Source organism: Geotrypetes seraphini, chromosome 12 (genome assembly GCF_902459505.1).
Source record: "Geotrypetes seraphini chromosome 12, aGeoSer1.1, whole genome shotgun sequence".
NCBI classification, from domain to species: domain Eukaryota; kingdom Metazoa; phylum Chordata; class Amphibia; order Gymnophiona; family Dermophiidae; genus Geotrypetes; species Geotrypetes seraphini.
This window is the reverse complement of record NC_047095.1, coordinates 32,525,061-32,537,538: the sequence shown is the minus strand read 5'-3', so window position 1 is coordinate 32,537,538 and position 12,478 is coordinate 32,525,061.

Sequence of the window (12,478 nt, the reverse complement as noted above, 5' to 3'; positions counted from 1 at the left end):
AGTGATGTCAGAAGAGATGGGATGGGCCAGAGGAGAAGCTTCAGAGCTGGGAACTGGCAAATCGTGGGGAGAGAGAGGAGTAAGCTGTAGACCTGCAAACTGGAAGAGCCACTAGTAGAATCTATGGCTGAAGTAGTGAGGTGGTGATTTGGGATGGGAGGGAGGGAAGGAAAGGGGGATGGCTATGTATGTGCAGTTTGCATATTATATACAGGTATTTATTTTGTGCCTGGGGCAATGGAGGGTTAAATGTCTTGCTGGGATTACGGGGGTATCCAGCACTCTACACCTACAGAAAAAGAAAAGGATAGAGACAGACAGAGAGACAAAATTCGAGTGGGAGGAGGAGAAAAGTGCTAGTAGGGGGGCAGAGGGAGTAAAGCACCAATGGGCAGACATTCCACTGTTGTTTTTCTATTCCTATCTCCCTGCTCTTTTCCCAACAGCTGGTGCACCAATATTTCTTTCCATCCCCTACCCCCTCCTTCTTTCTCCCCTTCACCAAGCATTACATGGTCATATTAAATTGACTGGTCCGACCATCCCGTTCCCAATATTCCATTTCCTTCATGTAGGCTTTGTGCAGCAGTAGCAGCTGGGTTGGAGAAAGCATGTCGGCCATTTTGTGACTTGTCAGGGGCCTAGAGGACCAGTGCAAAGGTCCTGTCTTGATCTTATTTGGTATATTTTTGTCGGAGCTTCTCTCTTTACCTAAGACAAAATTTCTAAGGTGGTGTTTTCTGTTGCGATGTTAACCCTGAGAATAAAGTTTAGCAAAAAAAAATAACAGCCTTAATGATTTGTTCAGAACTCAGAGGATAATATGAGGCTTAATGCAGCTTTGTGACTTGCACATGCCTTTCACTCAGCATAGCTGTAAGTGCTATTGTTTGGCTAATTAAACGAAAGGATCAAATAAGATGCATCCAATTAACCTGGGAATTATTTAGCAGTCATACTAGAAATACTCCTTCATTGAAAGTGGATATTGTTTCAAAGGATGAATAAATGTTCAAGGATATTTATATGGCTAATATCACCTTATCCCCAATTATTTATTTAAATGTAGACATTAAGGGGTCCTCTTACTACGTTGTGGTAAGCAGCTTTTATTTTTTTATGCTGGGACAGGTCTGGGGGCAGAGAGTAGGCGTATTCTACACTAATTGGTTACTGCAGCTACAGTGTGATGTAGTGATTAAAGCTACAGCCTCAGCACTCAGGTTGTGGGTTCAAACTCACACTGCTCCTTGTGCTCCTGGGTAAGTTGTCCAATACACCCCCCCCCCCCCATTGGTCCAGGTTACCATTGCCCCAGGTACATTAGATAGATTGTGAGCCCACCAGGACAGACAGGAAAAAGTGCTTGAGTGCCTGAACAAATTCATGTAAACCAGTGTCTCTCAAATTTTTTTTTTTTAGCTCCAGCACACTAAATAGAGCAAATGTTTTTCACGCACATTAATTTTTTTTTAGTTCAATCATTTTTGGGGGGCATTTAAAGTAATTATACACATATGTAAAATAGCGTAAGTCATATAAAAGTAAGGAAGAAAAACAGACCAAAACAATATGAATAACAATTAATCATTAATGCTATCATAGATAAAACAGAAAAACCATATTCAAACAAATCCACCAGGTACTATTTTGAGGCCCTCAGTTTTATAAAGAATGATTTTTTTTTATGGAAAACTTGTGCCTTAAGGGCTCCTTTTACAAAGGTGCTTTAGGGCTTTAACGCGCGGAATAGTGCGCACTGAATTGCCATGCGCACTATACCTTAGCGCCAGTTCTAGAAGCATAGCACAAGTTTAGCACGCGCTAAAATCCTGCATGCGCTAAAAACGCTAGCGCATCTTAGTAAAAGGAGCCCTACGTGTCCGGTGGTTGTGTCTGGTGGTTGAGTTCTGGAACATTGCCCACCTCACTGCTGTAAGCTCACGCAAGCGCTTTCCTGCGTCTGTACGCGATTGTCCTTTCCACGCCACTAACGGGGCGTTCTCAGCAGCACTATCCAGTTAAGTGATGAAAATGCCTCTCCTGGCTATTTAAACCTAAAAAAATAAAATAAAATCAATGTGGCACAAAGGCATGGAGCTTCTGTCTGTCAATGTTTCCCAAGTTGATCCAGGAGTGCTCCTTTGTCAGCCAGGTTTTCAGGAAATCCACAAATGACATGCAATATTCAACACTTAACTGGCTAAGATAACATAAATAGGACTGCAAAAAATAGTCATATCTTTATGTAATTCTTCATAGGTGGTGAAGTGATGAACATCGCACTTACACTCCCCCATCCCCAAACTAGAGGGTGTAAAATTCATAGGGGCCCATATTCTCTAAAGAGCTCCTTGTCACAGCATTGACATCTAAGTTAATGAATATTCTTCGATAGATTTGCTTAGTCTTATAGGTAGACTAACCCCCTCTTTTACAAAGGTGCGCTAAGCTTTTTAGCCTGCGGTAACTATCACACGCTAAACACGTGCTAAATGCTAACGCATGCATGTTATCCTATGGACACATTAGCGGTTAGCGCCCGCGTTGATTCAGCGCATGATAAATCCGCGCTAAAACGCTTAGCACGCCTTTGTAAAAGAGGCCCTAAGTGGGACACATGTTTTTTGAGTTTCGTTTTTTAATCAATAAGGTGGATACCTACAATGTAGGCATTGTTCACGCGCATGCATTGGTGTCAAGGCATGCCTATGGATGGCTAAGGCTGTTGTAGGCATGAATTATGCCAGAAGTGGCATTAGGTGTCCATAGGCACAAGTCAGACACCTTAAATGAAGGCCTGTAAAATGCTGGCCTACATTTAAAGCACCTGTAGAAGAAAATATACGTGATTCTGGACGCGGCACATACTGGTGATTGGCACATGGTAGGTGCCTGTTTTGCAGGCGCCTACCATGGCAGGTGTCTTTTCCAGTGGAAAATCGCTGAACTTTGGGCCCCTTCTATCAAACCACACTTGCAGTTTGTAACGTGATGAGCCATGCTGCTCCCGATGCTCATAGAATTTCTATGAGCATCAGGAGCAGCGCGGGTCATTCAACGTGGCTCTCTGCGCTAAAAACTGTTAGCGCGGTTTGAAAGAAGAGGCCCTAAATATATAACTCTCAATGGAGACTGCCCCAACTTTGTTGGTTGGGCTGAGAACTTTGCAATGGCCCCTCATATATACAGGGAAAGAGAGAAAAGGAGTACGCCTGATGTTTTGTCCTTGCAAGTGAGTCTTACAGAGCTTGAGGAATGTGTGGTATTGATATTTTGTGTTTATTTTTTGTGATGTTATTTATTGATTGATTTATTATGTTTGTGGAATTGTAAACCGCCTAAGGTACAGGTGGTATATACATTTTTAAAATAAATTACTTTTGTTTCCTTTTCCACTCTAAAATCATTAAAAAAAAATTTTTTTTTTTAATCTTTTTTAAACTTCTAAGTTTATAAACTTATAAACTTATAAGTGTGATAACATATCCATACAAATAACCATAAATATATCACTTAATAATCAACAATGATACATATGATATTCTCTTGTCTCCCCCCCCCCCTCCCCACCCTTATCTATCATATAATCAATATATACAACATGTAACAATAAAAATACCCTCCCTCCCACCCCATAACACTGCACAACAATTTTTTGGTTAAGTCTTGATTCCTGAAAAGTTTTTGGTGATTATGACAGGTACCAACTTGGTATGCTCAAATATGGTTTTGGTTTTACTGCATCACGTAAGAACTATGAGAAATAGACATTTTTATGTTTACTGACAATAAAATATATAGTCAAGTTTACGTTTCGCACAAGCGACTAAATGAAACAGAATTAAAAGTGTTTTGCTCCCGAGTTTCTTTTATATTCAGTGTCTGGTGCATCACATTGTAGCATCCAACAATAGTCGGCAAGCATTGACGGATTCCAATTGCCCTGGTATCGTTTCTCCATCGTAGCTATGTCTTGATGAAACCTTTCACCGTGCTCGTCACTCACAGCACCGAGATTTGCGGGGAAGAAGTCCAAGTGTGAATGGAGGAAATGAATCTTGAGTGACATATTGCACTTCATTCTCTTGTATGCTTTGAGAAGTTTGTCTACCAGCTGAATGTAGTTTGGGGCTCTGTAATTGCCCAGAAAATTGTCAACAACGTCTTTCAAGGCTTTCCAGCCAATTTTTTCCGGCCCAACTAACAGATCTTCAAATCGCTTGTCACTCATAACATGTCTGATCTGGGGGCCAACAAAAATACCCTCTTTGATCTTGGCATCAGTTATTCTTGGGAACATCTGTCTTAAATAACGAAAACCTTCCCCTTCCTTGTTCATTGCTTTCACAAAATTCTTCATGAGTCCCAGTTTAATGTGAAGAGGAGGCAAAAATATCTTTGTCGGGTCAACAAGCGATTCATGTGCTACATTTTTCTGTCCTGGAACTAACTTTTTACGGAGTGGCCAGTTCTTTCTAGAATAGTGCGACTCTCTGTCTCGGCTGTCCCATTCGCAGATGAAACAGCAGTACTTTGTATAGCCAAGCTGCAGTCCTAGTAACAGAGCAACGACTTTGAGGTCTCCACAGATATTCCAGTTATACCTGGTATACTGGACATACTTTAGTAACATTTCCATATTCTCATATGTTTCTTTCATATGTGCTGCATAGCCAACAGGTACTGAAGGATAAACGTTGCCATTGTGCAACAGAACAGCTTTCAGGCTTAACATTGACGAATCAATGAAAAGACGCCACTCTTCCGGGTTGTGATCACAACCAAAGACCGAGAACAATCCTTCAATGTCACAACAGAAACAGAGACTGTCGACTTGTGCAAAAAATTTGGTTATATCATGATGCCGGTCTCGAAACACAGAAATTTTCGTACCTGGTGATAGCAAACACCATTCCTGCAGTCTCGAACCTAGCAGCTCAGCTTTTGCTTTTGACAGACCCAAATCTCTGACCAAATCGTTCAATTCGGACTGTGTTATCAGATGTGGATCGCCTGATGAGGATGGTTCAAAATCCGGGTCAATGTCACTGTTAGAACCCTGCACTGCAGTTTCTTCATCTGGTTCGTCTAAGGTCCAATCCTCTGGTGGTTTCGGAACTGGAAGACTGTCATCATGTGGCATGGGTCTCATTGCTGAAGGCAGATTAGGATATTCAATTGACTTCTTGTTTTTGGCAGAGAAACCAGACACATTAGTCAAACAGAAATAACAGTCCGTCACATGGTCTTTCTGTTCTCGCCATATCATCGGAACAGCAAATGGCATCGTCTTTCGAGTACCTCTGAGCCAGGCTCTCAGACTAACAGCACATGTCGCACAGCAAATGTGAGGCGCCCATTGCTTGTCTTGATCACCTATTTTGCAGCCAAAATACAGATGATAGGCTTTCTTTACAAGGGCAGTCATCGAACGTCTCTGAGGCGTAAGTGTATATTCCCCACAGATATAGCAGAATGTGTCGCGGCTGTTACGACACCGACGAGACATATTGCCCGACACCAAAACGTCTATAGCATCAAGCTTACTTACTGTTTTATTGCTACAGCTACTATACTACTATACTTTACTATACTGATACTATATACACACACGGACTATCTATATTAACCAAATGAGCAGGATCGGTGTATGGAAGCCACCATTATAGCATGGTGAGACAGCGCAAGCTCGTTCAGACCTGCCCAGACATGCCCAGGATGTCATCTTCCATAAAACAGCTTCCAACCTGGCTAGATTTTATGCATGGACATACCCAGGCGGCACAAACCGTTGTTGATAAGACACTTATGGGAGAAAAAATTGTTTGCATCCAAATATAAGAAAAAATCACGACAAAATTGAAGATTTCTCTGAAATGGTACGTGATGGGTAATTTTTGATGTAATATTCATGATCAGCACCCAAAATTCTATAAGAAACACCCAGCAGTGTTCAGGAAGCAAAAACTTTGTTGTGCAGTGTAATTGAACTTGTAAATTTAAGGGAAACAAGATTTTTCTAATCATTACAATACTTTGTTAATGGCTCCCAAATATCTTTCAAAATTTTTAAATATAGGAGAGATTGGTAGAAGCTTCTGAGTGTTTTACTCACTGCTGACAGCTTTATTCCCAGATATTCAAAGCCAGGATCTGTTAAATATCTGGTTATTTTAAACTGGCAATCACAAAGCCACTCAGGTCAATATTCATTACTTAAGCAGTCATGGGTTACCGCATAAAAATAGGACAGACTTATGTTTTTGTTGTTAGGTGCCATCAACTCATGCTCAAGTCCTAGCGACTTGATGAATTGCGGATCTAAAAAGAAATCGGTTTTGTGCTAGTCCAGAAAGGTCCTCCAGTGTCATCCCCATGGTTGTTTTCAACATTGTCCACCATCTGATTGCAGATCGCCCTTTTAGTCTGGTTCCTTCGATCTTCCCAAACATGATGTCCTTCTCCAGTGATCTCTCTCTTCTGATGATGTGACTAAAATAAGACCGCCGTAACTTCATCATTTGGGCTTTGAGTGACATAGCCAGTTGACTTATATGTGGTCACATTAATGTGCTAATCCTGGCCACTTAAATCACTGAATATCAGCCTAATGCTGACTCTGCCCCAGAACACCCCCAAGAGAGATGGCTTTGTGTTCAGCGCTAACCACGATATTCAGTTGCACTTAGCTAGTTAAATGTCACTGATTATTAACAGCTAACCCTACGGTGATTGACCATTTAGTAGTCATAGAAACATAGAAACATAGAAGATGACGGCAGAAAAGGGCCACAGCCCATCAAGTCTGCCCACTCCAACAACCCTACCCCCTTGAATTTACCCCCCTAGAGATCCCACATGTATATCCCATTTCCTTTTAAAATCCTTCACACTGCTGGCCTGAATCACCTGAAGTGGAAGTTCATTCCAACGATCGACCACCCTTTCGGTGAAGAAGAACTTCCTGGTGTCGCCATGAAATTTCCCACCCCTGATTTTCAGCGGATGTCCTCTTGTGGCAGAGGGACCTTTAAAAAAGAAGATATCATCCTCCACCTCAATACGGCCGGTGATATATTTAAACATCTCTATCATGTCTCCTCTCTCTCTATGTTCTTCGAGTGAATATAGCTGCAATTTATTCAGCCTTTCTTCATACGGGAGGTCTTTGAGTCCTGAGACCATTCTGGTGGCCATTCTTTGAACCGACTCAACTCTCAGCACATCTTTTTGGTAATTTACACAATATTCCAGATGAGGCCTCACCATGGATCTGTACAATGGCATTATAACTTCGGGCTTCCGGCTGATAAAACTTCTTCGGATACAACCCATCATTTGTCTTGCCTTTGATGAAGCCTTCTCCACTTGATTGGCAGTCTTCATGTCTTCGCTATTGATCACCCCCAAATCACGTTCCGCCTTGGTCCTAACTAAGGTTTCACCATTTAGTGTGTAAGTTTTGCATGGATTCCTGCTGCCGAGGTGCATGTCCTTACATTTTCTAGCATTGAAGTTTAGCTGCCAAGTCGAGGACCAGTGTTCCAATAGAAGTAGGTCCTGCGTCATACTGTCTGGTAAAGTGTTCTCACTTACTATGTTGCATAGTTTGGCGTCATCGGCGAATAATGTGATTTTACCCTGAAGCCCCTGAGTCAGATCTCCCACTAATATGTTGAAGAGGATCGGGCCCAAGACCGAGCCCTGAGGCACTCCACTGATCACCTCCGACGTTTTTGAAGGGGCACCATTTACCACCACTCTCTGAAGTCTACTGTTTAGCCAATCACCGACCCATGTAGTTAACGTCTCTCCCAGTCCCATTGATTTCATCTTGTTCAATAGTCTGCGGTGCGGAACGCTATCAAAAGCTTTACTAAAGTCCAAGTAAACGACGTCTAGGGACTCACCCACATCCAGTTTCCTTGTTATCCAGTCAAAGAAACTAATTAGATTGGATTGGCAGGACCTGCCCTTGGTAAATCCATGTTGGCGGGGATCCCGTAGATTCTTCTCGTCTAGGATCGTATCTAATTTATGCTTAATTAGTGTTTCCATGAGTTTACTCACTATGGATGTGAGACTCACCAGTCTGTAATTCTCAGCCTCTGTCCTGCAGCCCTTTTTGTGGAGTGGGATTACATTGGCTGTTTTCCAGTCCAAGGGGACTCTTCCCGCCTTCAAGGAAAGATTGAAGAGCACAGACAATGGCTCCGCCAGGACATCACACAGCTCTCTAAGCACCCTGAGGTGTAGATTGTCCGGTCCCATGGCTTTGTTCACTTTGAGTCTTGATAGTTCGCAGTAGACGCTGCTGGGTGTAAACTCGAAATTCCAGAACGGGTCATCTGAGCTATGCCTTGCTTGCAACTGTGGACCGACTAAATTGTTTTGAATATCAGACCCAAAGAAAATAATTGACTCATTTTCTGAAGAATTCTCTTATTTTTCACCTTCAAAAAAAGCTTCCTTTGAAAAATAGGTGATTGGCAGCCCCTATTTATATAAGGGTCAAACATTGCATTCTTAGTACCAAATAACACACACTGAATAGCCTTCCCCCCCCCCCATACATCAAATGAGTGTGTAAAATCACGCTGTTTCTTGAAAACAGCCTCAGCACCCTGGGGTTGTGGGTTCAAACCCCACGCTGCTCCTTGTGACCCTGTCCAAGTCACTCATTCCTCCATAGCCCCAGTCCTCCATAGCCCCAGATGTGTTAGATAGATTGTGAGCCCACCAGGAAGTCTTCATTCTACAACAACGCTGCATGGCAGCTGCCAAAAGATTTAAAATTACAGCGGTTGGGAGGAGGTGGGTGTGAGAGTAGAGCCTGACTCTGACTGCCAACTTTTGGAGAGACCCTTTTGGCTTCCCCTGTTCCAACACCAATGATAGGAACAGTCACTATAACACACTGTTAGAATCCAACGAAAAGCTGGAAAACATATCTTGAGCCGACAATCACCTCTCCAAACATTGAACCACTGCTTAAAATAACTGCACTTGTACCCAACAGGAAATCCCTGTTTCGCTGTCGCTGCATCAGGGGAATTAAGTCTGTTCCTGGCCTCAGCTTCCTTCAATATCAGCTCAAGGTAAGTTTTTTAGCTTATGGCTGATTTGTTTCAGGTTCCTCTTGACTGGACCACTCACATGTCCCTCTATTAGTCTATTTGCTTGTTTTAACATGCTTAATGTCTAACTTTCCTACTTTGGATTGACAGTATGAATCGCTGCTTTCATATTGATTTTGTAGTTCCTTTCATTATGGATTTGCTTTAGAATGAACAGTGCTTTCTCCTGCTTTGATAGCTAAAAGTAGCATAGTAAGTCTGCAATACACATAAATAAATAAATAGATAGTTATCCCTTCTAACTGGATAAAATTCTGTCAGCCTCCAACTGATTATTGACCCTGACCCTCTATAGCAGTGGTCTCAAACACGCGGCCCATGGGCCGCATGTGGCTCTCCAGGTTTTATTTGCGGCCCGCAATCTAGACGCGATCAACAGCATTTCTCTTCCCCTTTCCCTTCCTTTTGGAGCAGCAGCGTGTCTGGCTGGCTCGTTCCGTTCAAAGCCGTGGGTTGGCGGCTCCTCGCGCTATACACTCCTGCATCGGAAGCCTCTCTGATGTCACAACATCAGAGAGGCTTCAGACGCAGGCGCGGATCTCACAAGGAGCCGCCACCCGCAGCTTTGAACGGAACGAGCTGGCCAGACACGCTGTTGGCTCCACAAGGAAGAGAACGGAAGGGAAGGGGAAAGAGAAATGCTTCTGCTACATAGGAAAGGAGGACACTAGGAAAATGCTGATGCTGCTGTACAGGGAAAGGGAGAGGGAGGGAAAGGGGAAGAGAAATGCCTCTCCTGCACAGGAAAGGGGGAAGGGAAATGCTGCTTCTGTTGCTGCTGCACCCAATTGGGGAAAGAGAGGGAAGGAAAGGGAAGGGAGAGGAGAGGAACAAGAGAAGAAGCCAAGTTTATGGGAGGGAGGGAAGGAAAGGAGATATCAGACCATGAAAGGGGAAGGAGAGATGCCAGGGCAAGGGGAAAGGGAAGGAGACAGATGCCGGACCAGGGGAAAGGAAGGAAGGAGGGAGGGAGAGAAAGGAAGGAAAGAGATGCCAGACCATGGAAATAGGACGGAAGAAGAGAGAGATAGGAAGAGAAGGTAAGACATGGAAATGTAGATTTTGAAAAGAAAGCAGAAAAATTGAACATTAAGTTAATGCCAAAGATGGATGCAAGGCAGAAAGTGAAGACGGAGAGAAAAACAGTCAAAGGACAAGAAGGCCCTGGAAACATAGTTGAAAGCACAGAAAAATAAAGTCACCAGACAACAAAGGTAGGGAAAATGATTTTATTTTCAATATAGTGATTGATATGTGCCAGTTTTGAGAAAGAAAATATATTAAACTTTAAATGTGAGGGCTGCGGAAAAAATAGAGTACTTGGAGGGCCGCAGAAAAATAGTTAATGTCTTATTAAAGAAATGACAATTTTGCATGAGGTAAAACTCTTTTATAGTTTATATATCTTTCCTTTTAACTGTTAAAGGAAAGTTTTATAAACTATAAAGAGTTTTACCTCATGCAAAATTGTCATTTCTTTAATAAGACATTAACTATTTTTTCTGTGGCCCTCCAAGTACCTACAAATCCAAAATGTGGCCCCGCAAAGGGTTTGAGTTTGAGACCACTGCTCTATAGGGATAGTTTTATAAGGCTTTTCTGAATGTAAAGCAGAGTTTTATACACAGAAACAGATGCTTATAATATTCCTCGAGTATTCATCCTAAAAGTTAAGTCATTGATACATTTATATGGTATATCTTTAGGTATTTCCAGGGGCCGAGGATAGGCACAGCTGGGGCAGAGTTACTAGATAGATGAGTATTTTATAATATATGCATACATAGACACAAGCAAAGGTGGCTCATTTGCACCTACTTCAGAACAGCTCTAAGGCCCATATTCTAACACAAGTTAGGCACCAATAGGCACCCTACTTAAGTGGAAAATGCCATTAAAAAAAGTAGGCTCCTGCATCACGGCTATGGAGGCGTGGCTACAGCTGAAAGTGGCCTTAGGCGTCATAAAGCACCTCCGTATTCACAATTCATCTGAAAGGTAGGTGCTGGAAATGTAGGCCTTGAAAACCCTGGCCTATATTTCCAGCATCTATTTTCTCAAAGCCACCGATTCTATAAGTGGTGCTGTTATGAGACTGATTTGCGATCAGTGGCCATTTTATAGGCAGACGACAACAAAGGCACCACCTAAATGTCTTTTATCTGTTTTATGGTGGAGTAATTCTGTAAAGGCAAATAGTTGTATATGTTTCCTTTATAAATACAGTCATATACTGATCATATTATGAGGGCCACTTTTTCCAATGGACAAAAACAGTAGCTGCCTGCACTTGAGCCCCTGCAGAATAAGGGCCTAGAAGCACAGTTGCCCATTGGTAGATGTAGCCCTGACTCTGGTATCCTCCTGTGTCTGTTCACTGCTCCCCCTGCGAGTTCTGCATTTTCTCTCTCCCTTCATCCTCCTCTACCCCTCCCCTCAGTCATCCATAACTGTTTTGTCACCACCTGCAATTATTAAGGCAGGCTTCCCTCTGCCATGCTCCACCTATGTGGAAACAGGATGCAGAACCAGAATAAGCAGGATGCAGAAGAGGAAAGGCCTGACACCGGCAATTGCTGCTTTCTGCAATGGAAGAGAAGTACAGAGGACCATGGGAAGGAAAGAGAGGGGGACAATGGGAGAGGGTGAGATACTAGAATTCTAGGGGGAACAGAGATAGGAGAGAGAAAGATTAAAGAGAGAGAGACCAGCTTGGTAGAGGGTAAGAGAGAGAGAGATGGCAGACTTTAGGGGAAGGGCGGGATAGAGAAAGAGCTGGTGCCTGGGATGGGGGAAGAAGGGGAAAGAGAGGGGAGAAGTTGAAAACTGGGAGAGACATGAACATACAGAAGAAATGCTGGGCAGGGAGGTATCTTGGGGATAGGGGTGCAGTAGGATAGTGTTGGAAGGGAAAAGAGATGGACAGTAGAGAATGACACGGGAACAAATTTATTCCTCTCCCTTTGGAATCTATCTCCATACCCATCCCATCCCAGCGAGTTCTGTCCTTATTCCTGCCTCATTCCTGCAAGCTCTGTCCTCCTCTGTACTAAGTGTTCGAGGCTTGTGCAGATTAGGACAAAGCTTGCAGGGATGAGGCAGGGACAGGGACATAACTCACAGGGATGGGTAAGGGATGGGAATAGATCCAATGGGAATGGGTGCAAATTTGTCCCCATGTCATTCTCTAATAGACTGTGAAACACAGCAGGGCAATCCTGGAACAGGGAGAGATAGAGATACAAAGGGGTAATGATAGAAAAGATAGAGACACAGAGAAGCAATGCTGGAGTCAGGGGCACAGAAAGATGGTGCTGGACTAGGCAAGATAGGGACAT